The sequence below is a fragment of the Pteropus alecto genome, unplaced genomic scaffold (assembly GCF_000325575.1).
Source record: "Pteropus alecto unplaced genomic scaffold, ASM32557v1 scaffold164, whole genome shotgun sequence".
NCBI classification, from domain to species: domain Eukaryota; kingdom Metazoa; phylum Chordata; class Mammalia; order Chiroptera; family Pteropodidae; genus Pteropus; species Pteropus alecto.
Window position 1 is genome coordinate 19,327,957 of NW_006439568.1, and position 13,474 is coordinate 19,341,430.

A 13,474-nucleotide genomic window follows, 5' to 3' on the forward strand; every position below is an offset into this window, starting at 1 on the left:
CCCCTCCCGAGGGCGATCTGTGGGCTGTGGCGGGGCAAGGAGGGTGTGGGCGGGGGGTGAAGGGCGGGGGTGCGGAGAACGGAACGTAGACGGGGGCGCTGGAGGAGTCGGAGTTGGGGGAAGAGTGTGAGCCGGGAGGACGCGGGCACCCTACGGGTCAGGTCTGGAGGTTAAGGAGTGGGAACCAAGTGGCGGGGCGGGGGGACGCGGAGGAGGAGTGTCAGGCCGGGAGATGATGTGTTGTGCCTGGGGAGCGGGGGGAGTGAGGGAACAGTGGGGGAGGTGTGCGCCCGGGTGTCGGGCTGGGAGGTAAAAGTGATCGCGTGGAGAGGCTCCCAAGGCGTCGTGGGCGGGGTCCCGGAAGGAAGGAGAACGAAGGTGTGGGGTGTCCCCTGGGATGTCAGCGTTGGGGGGCGTAAGGGATTACTTGAGGAGTGGAAGAGGAAGGTATAAGCGAGTGGGAAACTCAGGTGATGTCTGGGACCTGGAGCGCTGGCGGGCAGGGGGGATGAGGAAGTTCTGGAAAACAAGGCTGTTGGCAAAAAAATTCGAGGAGGGGCAGTGGGGCAGGTAAGATTGAGGAGTTAAGGTTTGTCAGGGAGAGGAGTTAGGGTCTGTCAGGGAGAGGTGTGGGAATGAGGAGCAGACGAGAGGCTGTGAGGGTACAGAAATATCCAGAGCGTGAGGATCAGCTCGTGCTTGGGCCAAGGGCCTCGGTCTATTTAGACTTTTTTGGCAGACCTAGTCTAGAGAGAAGAGGCAAAGAAGCTAGGGGATCCGGTTAGAGTCTGGTTTCGAAACAGATGGGTTCAGTGAAAAAGGTCGAAGGTGGCTGGAAAACCAGCTCCTGGAGAAAGGCAGTGGCTCGTGCCGCCTTCTGTTCTTGGTGGTGCTGAGCACCGTCCAGACAACCCTCCGGTTGGAGGGGGGGCAAGAAGCGGCCTGGAAGGGGTAGAGATGGGTCCCACATGGACCTGGCAGGGAGTGGGTCACCAGGGATGACCCCCTCTTCTGAGCACTCTCGCAAGTAAAGTGAATGGCAGAGTTGTGTGTGCATGTGTATGTGTACACACTGCTACCTCACTTTCCACACTCACCTGTTTAGTACCAGGCCAGATTATGGTCTGATGAGTAGTGTGATGCCTCTGGGATTTGTATTATATTTACCTTCTTGGCGAGTATTAAGCTCTCTCCCCCCTCCCTCTGTTCCCCAAGGTCCATCTGACATTAAGAGACCTAGGGACAGACAAAACAGTCTTAGAAATCTCAGGATTTTTGAGCTTAAATTTGTTTCTTCTCTCCCGTGCTTTGTAATTGGGAAGAAGGAAATGTATTTGTGTTTTTTATTTTATTTTAATTTTATTTTATTTTATTATTACTCAACTGCTTCAAACCAAACTCTCATGCTCCAAATAATTCAGTTTTCGTCTGAAAACTGAGCAAACTAGATGAGAGCATACGAATCCCAATTTATTTAATTTTGTTTTAGAGATAATTTTTATAAACCTCTAATCTAGCCTCATCCTGTGGAAAATTGGGAACTAAAATCAACTGAGTAGTAAATGGCAGCACTGCATCTAGAACCTAATTTTACTCCAGTTTGAAACCATGGTGGTTTTCAAATCTAGCTGCACAACCCAAAACAGATCTCTGGAGTTAAGACTCTTGTCATGGGTATATTTTTTTAATTTTTTAATTTTCCAAATGACTAATGTATACTGAGGGCTGAGAACTACACCATGTGCATTGCAAAACAGAAAATGGAGAAGAAACTGGGAAGCGGTAAACAAGCAAAAAGAACACTTCTAGGGAGACTGAATTTTTTTTAATCTAAACTTGAAAGTTGAGTTTTCTAATATTCGCACTTCCCTTTCCACTCATATGCAATGACTAGTACCAGTAAATACACATACCTATCACTTTAGCCTAGGAAACCCTGAGTGCCACTAAAATATACTAAGAGCTTTAAAAGGAAGGAGAGCAGAACTAAAAATAATCAAAAAAGGATGGGTGGAACATTCTACCTTATTCAGCTATTACAGATTTAAAGAAGTAATACCACTTCCACCTCTCAGCCAACTATCAACCCAAGCAAAAACAAGCCAGAATATACACTCTATCCTGAAGCTGAAACCCTGAGGTTGAAATAGTATAGTTATTTTGAGTACATAAAATGTGAACTTAAAAGTGGTTGTCCAGTTTGGACAATTTTCGCTTCCTTTACAGTAGAGAATCACATCCTGGGCCCTGCAGTTTTCTACCAGTCACAGAGCATGCTGGATGCCTGCGGCCATCTCCCAGCACCCCCACTGCCTTTCACCTTCCTAGAAACAGTGCCAGCATATGAAATACAGTGTGCACGAGCCAGTATCACTGGGACACCTGCCCTGGGATTGAAGCAGAAGTGAGTGAGTTTGCTGTTACTGCATTCCTTTTTACATTTCTTTACTAAAACTACATGTGTTTTTTCCTATTAAAGGGAATCCTTAGGGGTGAAAATATCTTAAAATCATCTTCCACATTTTTTCAAAATAAAAGTTTACATATCGTATAGATAGAATATATGTCACATAGAATTTTAAATGGGTTACTTTTTAAAGTAGTATGCCCAATTTAATATAAGATTGCTATACTCAGAACTAAAGAAAGTAAAATACCTTCGAAATATCTATTTTCTTATCTTACTATGTTATGGATCCTAGAGGTGTTTTGTTTGTTCTAGGTAACTATTTTACCTAAAATGTTTATCACATCTCACTGTATCCTATATAGCGTTATGTTTTACTTAGGATGTCCCTCAAATATATGAACACATTTGAAGTTGAGTTAAAACAGCACTGTTCTTATTTAACTTTTTAAATAACTGGCCATCTTCATCATTGAATTCTCAAGGTCTTCTTGACAGACCCAGACTAATTTAAAATGCAAGTCTTTCAATTCCTATAGGAACACCAGCCTGTGAGCCTGGGGACTTTCATTTCTTACATGTGAGTAAGGGCTACTTACTTATAACCTGCTAAGTAAATTATAGGAGGCATATCTAAACTAAAATCATAAACTAAAATAGTCAATCAGTAGAATTTACTGAGGACTCAGTACTCTGCTAAGATACCTGGTAGCTTCACAATGCTTGGAATCATTACAGCTCTTCTGCACATGAATGTATGTAGATGGCTGGCATTTCTACAGTTTCTCCTAACAGATCTCTCTGCAGCTCTACAGTCTTTTCTCAACACAGCATAAAGAGCAAGCCTCCCAAAACAATCAGATCATATCACTTCAATGGTCAAAATCCTGTGATGGCTCTCCATTTTACTCAGAGCTAAACTCCTTAAATAGTCTACAAGTCGCTCATGATCTCTGATTTCTTTTAGGCTTTCCTCTAGCTGTTCCCCGCGCCTAGAACACTCTTCACTAAGATATTTACTTGTCTCATTCCCTCTTCAGATTTTCACTCAGTTATCCATCCTATTTAATACTCCAGCCTGCCCCACCCACTGCCTGGTCACTCCAATCTTTTTTACCTTACTCAGCCTTTCCTTTTTCCATAGCACTTACCACTTATTATGTTTATCATTAATCATCATCTTACCAGAATATAAGCAGATGGACAGAGCTGGATTTTTACTAATGTATCCCAAGCATCTAAAACTACATGGCACATAATAGGTATTCCAACAAATACTGTTGAATAAATTTCTGGGGGGAGGATTTGTCATCATTATTGGTTTCAGTTGGGTGAGAGAAAGGGGGAAATCATTCTCTAAAGAGGGAAACAGGTACAGAGAACTATGATCTAAATACTTTGTCAAGGTACATAGGTTCATTTAGGATTCAACTCCTGCCTGCCTCTAGCCTTATCTCTAACCTAGCCTACCAACACATCCCCCTCTTCAGCCAGGATAACCTACTTGCACTTTACCGAATGTATAATTTCTCATCTCTGTGACTTCCTATTGCATCAGCTTGGATCACCTTTTCTACTCCCTGTCCCATAATCTTCCTACCAGTTACCTCCTTTGTCTTCACCGTTGCTCACCCCTTCCTTTCTCCTCCTATGTATTTGCGCTAGGCTCTGTTAGCACTACACAGACCTTGCTCATGAATAGCACTTGTCACACAGTGTTGTAGTCATTTATTTCCTTGTCTGTCTCCTCAACTAGACATGAATTCTTAAAGGGCAAGGAATATGCCTTTTACTCCAGTTTCCCCAGGGCCTATCATATTGTCTTTTATATTATAGGGACTCAATAAATGTGTGCTGCACAGTTACATGAGCAGTCATAAATAATGAGAAAAATCTCTCTTGTTAGAGTGTGAAAAGAGAGAGGCAGAGAGTTGTAGCAAAAGATAAACCTAATATGCTATACTAAGGAAATTGAACTCATTCTAGAGTCACTAGACTATAGGCAGTGGAGGGGATTTCTTTAGCCAGAGAACTGACATGATCAGCTCTGATTTTCAGGAGAATATCCTGCCTTCAATTCCTCATTCATAGCCAAACACCTGCTAATAGAATTACTGAAAGGACACAGATGTGCGTGATTTAGGCTTGGAGACACAAATAGAATTTTTTACTTCCTATCTTCAGAACTTATTTTTCTGGATTTTTTTTTCCAGTAAATTATGACAGCATGATAATGAGGCCAAGGTCATGGTTTAAATCCTTGGGTGACTCAGCCAATGCTGAGCTGACTGTAGCCACAGCTGACTGTTAATCTTTTCCATTTGTCAAATGACAACATGTTATTTCTTGACCAAGAACTGGGTGGAAGAATATGACGAGTTTATCAAAAGTTAATAAGTTTTATTGGAAAAGTAACTCAAAGTGCTTTGCCATGGTTATAGAACCATACTGTCATTTTAAATTAAAATAACAGTATTCTGTTAGTGATAACAAAAGAGTACAGCATCATGGAAAGAATGCATTGTTTGTACCTAGAAAAGAAGCTAGAGATTAATATGGTTGAATTACTGGGATTCGAAGCCAAGAAGCAATGAAAAATTTAGTGGATGCTAGTGTAGATGCTTTATTAATTACTTTTTGTGTATTTAGCAATACGCAAAGTTATTTCTTAATTATCATGTTATAAAACCCATAGTCATTTATATTGAAAGGATCTGAGAAAATCATATTCTATTCATCTTTCATTTATAGCATTATAAAGTTTTTTCTATTTTTATTCCTACTAATCAATGAGCACATCTTTAAAGTGAAATAGGACAATAGTAGAGGTTGGGACATATAGACATAACTGATGTTACTATTTTCTTAATTACATCTTTATCTTAATTACAACTCCGACCACTATGGAAGTGAAAAAAAAATTAAGTGAATTTTATGAGATCGGAAATAAATTAAAAACTTCTAATGAACAAATGGATCTAGGCTTTAAATAGCAACTCCTGCTAATATCATAAAAGGCAATCAGCCAGGCATATGTGCTACCTGATGGAAGAACACAACCTGTAAAGCTGTCTTACTAAAAATACATAAATAAAAACTGATTTGAACATCTAGTTCCACCTACCAATTTACAGGAAACACTGGGGACAGAGTAACATATTAAACTGTACCATGGGATTGCAATCTATGGAACACTGTACAGAAGATTCTATGGGACAAATCTCAGTTTTTCCAACTGGGATTGCAAGGAAAAAATAAAGAGATGGAAGGGGGAATCTATACTTTAAATGAAACTTAAATAACATCAACCTTGAAGTATAGGATTTGTGGATCTCACTTGGACCTGAATTTTTAAAGGAAAAAAGATAGGAGAAAACATTTTTACAAGAACTGGAAATATAAACAGTAGGTACTTGATGATAATAGGAAATTATTGTTTTCTTAGGTTGATGATATTTTAATGATGTTAATACAAAGAATCTTTAATAATACATGCAGAAATACCTATGGATGAAATTATATGATATCTGTGATTTGCTTCAAAATAATATAGATGGGAGTGTGAATGGGGCGAAATTGGCTATGGAAGATAGTAAAAAAAAATCTTCATAATAAAAATTTTTAGAAGGAGAATAAGCTTTTAACTTCTATTGTGGCTGTCTTTCACTAAACTAGGAAATCAACAAACTCAGATAACCCTTTATCAAACATTCTTTATTTGATAGATAACTATGTTAGTTAGCTGCTTTCACATTTTTTACCACCTCACACCATCCTATGAAGAATACCTGAGAGGTATTTTGACTAAAATAAGAGATTGAATTTCAAGGCAAATTTTCAGTGTAAGTCTCCTGGCTCCCTGTCCAGTATTCATGACTCTATACACGATTGCTAAAAATGATTCTCTATATATTCTGTTTCCCTGATTAAATCTGTGTACACCTCTACCGTAGTATCTGGCATATAATAGCCATCATAAAATAGATATATTTAACCTAACTTGCTCCCTAATAGTTATCATACTTAAAACGCAAAAGAAATTATAACAGAAACTAATGTTTAGTTATGTTCCAGTTTGCCTGACACTATTCCAGATTGCCCAGGACAGTCGTTTAATCTGGATAATTATTAACTGCAACTATTTTCTTTCTCATAAGTATCCCACTTTGCACCTCAAATGTTATGGTCATGTTATATTCAGATAATATAAATTAGGCTCAGATGCACAATATGTAATGGGTATAGAAAATATATAAAACTCGAACAGTATGTTCATAGAGTAAAGGTCCATGTTATAACCATCTTGTAATGACCATACTACATGCTAGACATTTAATAAATTTGGCTGGAATAGAGTTAATGAATTCTACATTAGAGAAGAGTAAATTACCTTATATTCTCTCCCCAGACAAGATTTTGACCCCAGCTGGAATCCAGTAATAACTAATACTAATACCAGGAATATCAAGCCCATCTTCTAATGAAGATTCATAGCAAAAATAGATCAAACTGCCTAGGATTTGTAAGACATGCATAATAATTGATATATAGAAGTCATGTACATAGCCTGAAATACAGTGCAAGAATATAGTCATAGCAAGCTTCTCAACTGGAATAAAAGATAATAGTTGTTTATTTGAAAGCATGTAGGAAATGAGTGTAGAAGTCTCAGCCAAAATCTAATCACTTAGCCTGCAATACAAGATTTCCTACAAAATTGTGGCTTTCAAAGGGTGGGTTTATCTTCTGCAACATGAACTGGATGCCGTACACTTCAACTGTCTCCCTCTGCCTACTAGAGTCACTTTAATCTTATCTAGATGGTGCCTGATCCAATTGCTTTCACCCATGTTCTTTATTCTGTCAGACAGTGAAATTCAAGAAACTACATCCTAGATCTGATGAAAGGAGATGCAAAGCTTACTATCAGCTGTGTAGTGATGGCACTCATCACTAATTACTTCACTATCTTTCTGATTAGTGTCATATAAGACTAAACTGAAAGGGTGATAGAAAAGAGCCCTGTCATTGCCTTCAAGGGAAAGGTGAAGAAAAGATTAGCAAAAGACATCAAGAATAATACAAGTTTATTTGAGTCTTTACCTTACTTAGTCAAAGGAAATTTAGTTTATACAAATACCAAAGAGAGAAAAATAATATATTTATTGTCTGGAAATTTTGTGGGGTGCCTAGTTTATACAGATAAAATGTCACCATGCAGTTAAATGAGATGCCCTATGTATAATATTTAGCACAATGTCTAGAACAGAGCAAGTATGCAAATAAACATGTGTTTGTCCCCACCACTCCCCCAAAAAAATCACCATGGCAATAATTTTGAAAAAATCATTCAACTTTGGGGGCTTCAGTTTTCTTATAAAATAAAAATCTTCTATACAATTATCAGTAAGATTCTCTCTACTTTTCAAATGTAATGATTCTGTGAAATACTACCATTATCTAATACTCACTTTGAAATGTATCATTCAAACAGCAAGCATGTATTGAGAACTATTGAGAATAACGTAACCATAAGAAATAATGTCTACCTCAAAAAGTTCAGTCTAGTATGAGAGACAACAAATACTTATAATCCATTGTGGTACATGCTATAAGAGAGGTATCTATAAAATTATGTGGGAGTACAAAAAAGATATAGCTAACTCTTATGAGAAACCATAGTAAAAATTTTTGAATAGGTTTCGGAATGGAAAGTTATTTAGGCCAAGAAAGAAAGATGAATACATGGAATTGCAAATTATTTCGTATGACTTGAAGTGTGGGTTTTAAGAGATTGGGAAGTAGTTATTGGAGATGAAACTGGAAACTGAGTTGGACCAAAAACTCGAAGATATGCTAAGAAGTTTGGACTTCATCCTGCAACAGTGCTTCTCAAACTTGAATGTCCATGAAAATCACCTTCGTAGATTTCATTATAATGCAGATTCTGATTCAGTTAGTTTAGGGTGGAGCCTGAATTTCTGCATGTCTAATGAACTCCAAGTGATGCCTCCTATACTGCTGAACTATGGACCACATTTTGAGTGTGAAGTGTATTCTAAAGCTGGGAAGTGAAATGGTGAGATTGTTTTTAGGAAAGAGTACAATGAACAGGTAGGAAGTTAAGTGGAAAGAAGCAAGAGTGGTCGTAAAGAGAAAAATTGGGAAGCTATTAAAATAATAAGGGTCAGATAGTGATAGTGGAAATAGAAAGGAGATAGTATTTTTAAGACAGTTTTAAGATGTAGGGTGAAATAGGACTTGGTGAATAATCAGTTGTGCCATGAGGGAAAGGAGTCCACAGAAGAATCCAGCCATCTTAATTTTATTAAAATGAATAAAATTTCATTAAATCAACCTTGAATTGCATTCCAAATATAAGATAAAAAATATACTTGTTTGAATACAGCAATCTTTGGCAATTGTTCTGTTTAACTCTGCAACAATCTAAGGTTGATCTAGAGCTATGTTGTCCAATATGGTAGCCACTAGCCATAGCCATACTAGCTACATGTAGCTATTTAATTTTAAAGTTATATTAATCTATTATTATATTAAATAACATTAAAATTTTAGTTCATTGCTTAACACTAGTCATATTTCAAATTTTTAACAGCTCTATGTGGCTAGTGGCTACAGTTTTGCTTAGCACCAATATAGAACGTTTCCATCTTAGAAGAAATTTCTACTAGACGGCACTGATAGAGGACCATTTAGGCATCTATATTCCAAGGAACAAACATTATGAAAAATTTCCCATTGTCTTTGTGTATTTCTTTTAAAATGTATCCTTTTCTTCTTGGAAGATATTTTAATATTTTTTAAAATGCAACAGTCAATGAATTAAGGAATGGGAACTTTCGAAAACCATATGGAAGGCGAGGAGATATTGGCAGACTCAACATCATTTTCCTTTGAGAAGCAACACCAAGGTTTGGAAATCCCAAGAGACGTTTCAAGATCATAACACCCTTGAGAAAATGAGCTCATTTGTAAGTAGGTCTGTGAGAATGATAACAGACACATTCCCCATATGTAAGCGATGGATAAATAAGCCTTGTGCAATTGCAATGAGTAGTTTAGTCAAGAAAAACTGAATACAGAAGTGTAAAGATAAAGTCTATTCCAAGACTTTTCCCCCTTAACAACAGTTAGTTTACCAATAAAGAATGTTTTACTTCTTAGGAAAGTGATCTGTAAAGGAAATTTCAACGCAAACTGACAAACAATAAAGAAATGTATTGGCTCATTTAACTAAAAAATCCAGAATTAGATAAAGTATCAGAATTGGTCAATCCAGCAGTCTAGCTATGTTTTTATCAGGGTCTCAGTTTCATTCTGGATCTGTTCTTCACTGTCCATGGTGTTAACTTTATTTTAACAGTGATCATTTTCACTGACATAATGTGACTGATCAAACAATCAGGGCCTTTCCATATCTGAGCTAGTCAGCTCCCATATCTAGTCAACTGAAGTTCTAAACTGTGCACTGATTGGATCACTCTCATTCATCCCTGTGGGCAGGGCAGGCCATGCTGTAGTGACTTAGGTCTGACTAACCTGAAACCATATTGTCACAAGGGTAGGCTTAGCCCACCCAAACCACACGGTTGCCTAATAATGGGAAAAGAGTGAAATATATGTTGGAGAAATAGCCATAATATTTACTACGTCAGCAGAAAAAGAATATTGACTATTTTTTTAGTTTTCACTTATTTTTGAAATCTTTTCAAGTGATATTTTCATGATAAGAAATACACTTTGAAATGTAAATGAGCAAATGATGTTTCAGATTCACAGATGAAAATCACATTAGAGCATACGGAAGAAAACGGTGGCATGAAGGTGTTAAGTCTTACTTTTGTGCAGCCACAAAAAGTGGGAGAAATGGACTCAAAAAGAATTGATATTATAAGGATAATTGAGATATATCTAGATTTTACCCTAGAACTCCAGGTGAGAATCTTTGATAAAATGGAAGCAGTACCAAAAATGAAATACAAGGACGTTGGCCACCCCACTGTTAAAATATATACACATAAGAATTAATTATTCTATAAATAGAGTTTCTAATATACGATTGTATATTGAATTGATTATCCATGATAAGGTACAACCTTAAACACGTTATTGCTTATCTTTTCTCCACCATTTATTGGAGTATTTTTATTCAAGTTCAGTAGAAGCACTGCAAAAGGTTTTTCAAAGTAGCTGAGGGGACCCATGGTAGATGCAGATTTAAAAAATAACGCCTCCACTTTGGTTTACTCTCACTTTATGTTTAATGAGTTTCAACTACTACCTCAATGAAACTAACAATTAAAACTGAATCTCCAGTTTCAGTCCTTCATTCTTAGCTGTCCATATAGCAATTACTTGAAGATACTGATACCACTTCAAACTTAATATGCCTAAAACAATTTATCCACTATCGCCTTCCCCAACAACAAAAAGCTAGTTCCTTTACCGACTTCCATTTTTCTGTCACTGAAGTCGTCATTTTTCCCCCAAATCTTCTGATGTAGGAATGTCAAAAACATCTGTGATTATTCCTTATGTTTTTCTTAATATCTAATCAACCCCTACATAATATTAATTATTTCTTATATCTCAGAGATGACCCTTAACTCATGCTCACTGCCACCACTCTAGCCTAAATTATTATCACATCCCACTCAAATAATTGCAATATTCTAGGTAAAAGGTAGGAGAAAAATCATTGGACTTTGAGTCAGCGTACCACTAATTACTTATGTATCACAATCTTGAGCCCAAAATTTCTCTATAAAATGAATAAGACTGGACAAGATTATCACTATGTTCTTCTTGGTTCTAAAACTTTGTGTCAGGACTATTTTCCCTTGCTTCGGTTTCTTCTACTCTTCCAAATCACTCTGTACACTGCTGCCAGAATAACCTTTTTAGAAACACCACTTTGATTATGACATGTAAAGGCAGACTAAAGCAATAGCTAAGAGGGCCAGCTCTAAGGTCGTACTGCAAAGATTCTAATCTCAACTTTGCCATTTACCAAGCACGTTACTAAGCATGCTCCTTATCATCAAACGGGAAAAGACAGCACCTCATTTAAGAGTTCAATAATTAAGTGAGGTAATACATGTATAACGCTTGGCACATTCTAAATGCTCAATAAATATTTGTTTTTCTTAAATTTCTCAATCAAATCTCATTAATTGACCTTGCCTACAAATCAAGTCCAAAAACCTTAGCCTGGGTTAAATTTTTCTACATTTATATCTGAACTACTTTTTTTTACAGTTGCCCTTACTATTGCATTCTATAAACCCTCTACCCCAAATATCCTGGTCTACTCTTTGTCTTCAAGAGGTTCCTGACTTATTTGCCTCTCTTCAATATTACTTATTCCTGGAACACCCCAGTCTCTTTACTTGTTTGAAAGGTACTCACGTAAATCAGAAGGCTTCCAGCTATATGAAACAAAAAGCCAACTTAAACTAAGTTAAACGAAAATATAATGGTCTAGTGGTAAGACAGGTTTTGGATTGGCTTAATTTAGGTGTTCTACCTCTTCTTTGCAGGTCTCTTGGCAGTATCTCCTCTGTTTGGCCCTCAGACTGACTTATATCAAGAAAAATAGCTCTAGTGGTTCCAGATTTCACATGGACCTTGTCGTTAGCGGAAGAGAATCTTCCCAACATTCTAAACGAAAGTCCTAAAATTCACCTTAATTGGATCACATCCTCTTCTTCCTATCCTCCAACCCCAGCCCCGGCAAATGATGTGACAAGGGGAAATGAAATGTGCCAATGATTGGATTAAATGAACCACAGCTTGAGGTGGGATCAGCTTTCCCCAGAGTACTTATGGAAAGGATATTATCCAAGTTAAAATCTGGATGCTGTTCATAATGGAAAAACAAGCAATGAATGTTGGTTATGGAGCCAACGGTGTCCATTCCACCATCTTTAAGGCCCAATTAAAGACCATCTGTTTGACAATGTCAGTTTCTATAAACACAGCTTTGACTTGCTTTATACTGAGTCTTTTATGCTTGTATGTCTTGCCTCCCTAAGCAGATTATAAGTTCCTTGAAGTCAGGGACATTGTATTCCTATTCAGCACTGAGCTGCATACAGAGAGCACTCCATGAAATAGTTTTATCGTTGATTCCATGCTACATATTTGGAAAGTGAAAATAGGTGGTTGAAAGAAGTGGGATGGGTAAAAAAGAGTATCTCAACTTTTAGAACTGCCCTTGGGAGAGAGTAACAAGTTAAGCAATGGATCTCTAGGTGAAATAACTCAGGTAGTTTCTCTCCCTAAAACAGGAGCCCTCAGAATCCCATTTTTGCTTTCAGAATGAGTTTGAGGGCATTATGATTTTTTAATAGCTGTGTTCAATAATTATATTTATGTCTCTAGGAGGGGCTTTCTTAGCCTTAACAATCTCAATTTAAGTTTTTTTATTTCCTTAGGATCTTCCAAAGTGTTTTCTCTAAAGTGGCATCTGGGAAAACACATATATATATTCATTTATTTCATAACTTCTCCCTTCACGTCTTTATTGCTTCTCTAACTATTAGATCTCAACATGCTCTTGCAAACAGGACTTATTGACAGTCTTCATCCTTTGCAAGTTGAAGTGATGACAGACCCACTACTTTGATAAAAATGTTTTGTTATTTCTATACATAATATTTTATTATTGGAAACTACACATTATGTATTTTGCTGAAATGTTATGACTTGAAATTTGGTTATCTGATATGTCTCTCATAATAAAGGCTTCACAGTACAACTTTTGCTTGTTGATTTGCTGGCATTTTACTTTTTTAACTCACATTTTTAATTCAAATATGACTGATCTGAAAAATTCTCCTTCAGTTATTGCACTTCAAAAGAAGAAAGCAAATCCAGCTGTCTAATTATGACACAATCTTTTATTTATAAATGGAGAAGATTAGCACTCACCTAATGCTTTTTTCTCTTTATTACACATACTCCTAATAATGCTAAATGAAATGAAGGTGCTATATAAAGTTAAATTTACCAGGGCAACATAGTAAAGTATAAAAGTGCAAATTA

General features: G+C 37.0%; 1 long non-coding RNA gene across 1 annotated transcript in view; it reads left to right on the forward strand.

Annotated features, from left to right (window-relative positions):
• Positions 1-13,192, forward strand: part of LOC112483568 — a 14,078-nt gene extending 886 nt beyond the window's left edge. Inside the window, exons 2-4 of the long non-coding RNA XR_003047670.1 lie at positions 2,227-2,404; positions 9,243-9,399; positions 11,968-13,192. This is a non-coding gene — a long non-coding RNA (uncharacterized LOC112483568). The remainder of the gene's footprint in view (positions 1-2,226; positions 2,405-9,242; positions 9,400-11,967) is intronic.
• Positions 13,193-13,474: the final 282 nt, after the last annotated feature.